At 45.3% G+C, this 1,771-nt stretch overlaps 1 non-coding gene across 1 annotated transcript; it reads left to right on the forward strand.

Moving 5' to 3' along the window:
• The first annotated feature begins 264 nt into the window (after window positions 1-264).
• Window positions 265-333, forward strand: TRNAT-UGU (transfer RNA threonine (anticodon UGU)). The gene has a single exon. It is a non-coding gene; the product is annotated as a tRNA-Thr (tRNA).
• Window positions 334-1,771: the final 1,438 nt, after the last annotated feature.

Consider the following 1,771-nt stretch of genomic DNA (forward strand, 5'->3'; position numbering starts at 1 on the left):
GCACCACCTGCATGTTGGTTTTCTTTGGAGACTGCAGGTGTTCTTATTTACAAAGTGTAGAAGTAGAAACAAAGTGTGGATGCTACACTTTATTTACAGAGGGTAGAGGTAGAATGTAAGCGGTGGCAAAATGTATGCACTCCTACCAGGCAACAGATCGACCTGATGTCAGATTTCTTGGAAGAGGCTCCCTGCACCTCATGGAATCCCTTCAGCTCTCTGCTACTGTCTCTGTCTAAAATGGCAAATGGGTTTAGGGGAGCAGCTGTAGCTCAGTGGTAGAGCATCTGCTTTGTATGCAAAAGGTCCCAGGTTCAATCCCTGGCATCTCCAGGAGGTTTCTCAATTGGCAATTCCTCCCTGCTTCACTACAATTAGTGTTGGAGGCAGTTCAGACAAGGAGGGGATTTACAGTGACTTCAGTAAGGGAACAGCAAGGTGCTGTTCATACAGCCAGTGCCATCATTCAGCTTTTTTCATGATGGTTGTGTGCGATACTCTGGCTTTTTTGTGGACCCATATGGAGAAACCCCTGAGATAAAGCATGAGATGCAGGTGTGGCTACTGTAACGGAAATACTCCACTCTAGGTTCTTTCTAGGTAGAGGCCAACACCAATTCCGTCAGATTCAAAGCACTTTATTATGTAATAAGAATCACGGCTTCACCTAACACATGCAGTTGATGGGTGAAGAACCTCACAAAATGGTGGTGACATATCACATACTCATTCTTATCCTTAAGTTAATATCCTATAATTGGATATTAACTGGCCTATAATTTCCTGGATCCCTCCTAGATCCCTTTTTGAAAATTGGAGTCACATTGACTACTTTCCAGTCCTCTGGTACAGAGCCTGATTGTAGGGGCAAGTTACATATTTTTGCTAGGAGATCAGCAATTTCACAATTTGAGATCAGCAAGTTGGAGGAAGAAACATCAATAACCTGCACTATGCTGATGACATTACTCTGATAGCTGAGAATGTGGATGATCTGGAAGCTCTAGTAAGGAAAGTCAAGGAGCACAGTACAAAAATTGGAACTACGACTAAATATAAAGACGACTAAACTAATGACAACGGGTACAGCAACCAGCCTCTGAACTGATAATGAGGTCATTGAAGTGGTGAATGACTCCTGCCTTTTAGGATCGACCATCAACTGTAAAGGGTTCATCAGCAGGGGCAGAGCCACCATTGGGGGAACAGGTTCAAACAACCCGGGCCACCACCAATCAGGGGCTGAGCCTTGCTCTCCAGACATGCCCCCCGCATCTGACGGCAGATGTGGGGAGCATGATTTCACTCCCCCAAACAGGGCTGCGCGGCACCGTTTGGGAGCGAAATTGGCCTGTGCTACATTCACAGCGCAGCCAGAGTGACTCTCCCTGGCCAATTTTGCTCCCAAATGGGTCTGTGCGGCCCCGTTTGGGAGTTAGCTCACCCAGTGCTAAGTTTGCAGCGTGGCCAGAGCGGCTCTCCCTACCTTTAAAAGTTCCCCTGATGGTTCTACTTCCTCCTCTGTCCAGAGGACTTTGGTTGATTTCTCAATTTAAAGGTTAGTTAATCTTTGTGCCATGTCTAGAAAGTGGAAATTGCAACACAATGGCCTTTTTGGCTGTTTCCTGGGGATTTTACAGAGGATTTCGGGATTCTATGGGTGGTCAGTTTCCTTGAAATCAATAGAACAATTTGCTGCTTCCTTGTACTTCTTAAAGGACTACTCAGAATATACATCTTGTGGTAATTATTCTTGAACAATCATTCTGTT

The sequence above is a fragment of the Hemicordylus capensis genome, chromosome 1 (assembly GCF_027244095.1).
Source record: "Hemicordylus capensis ecotype Gifberg chromosome 1, rHemCap1.1.pri, whole genome shotgun sequence".
NCBI classification, from domain to species: Eukaryota; Metazoa; Chordata; class Lepidosauria; order Squamata; family Cordylidae; genus Hemicordylus; species Hemicordylus capensis.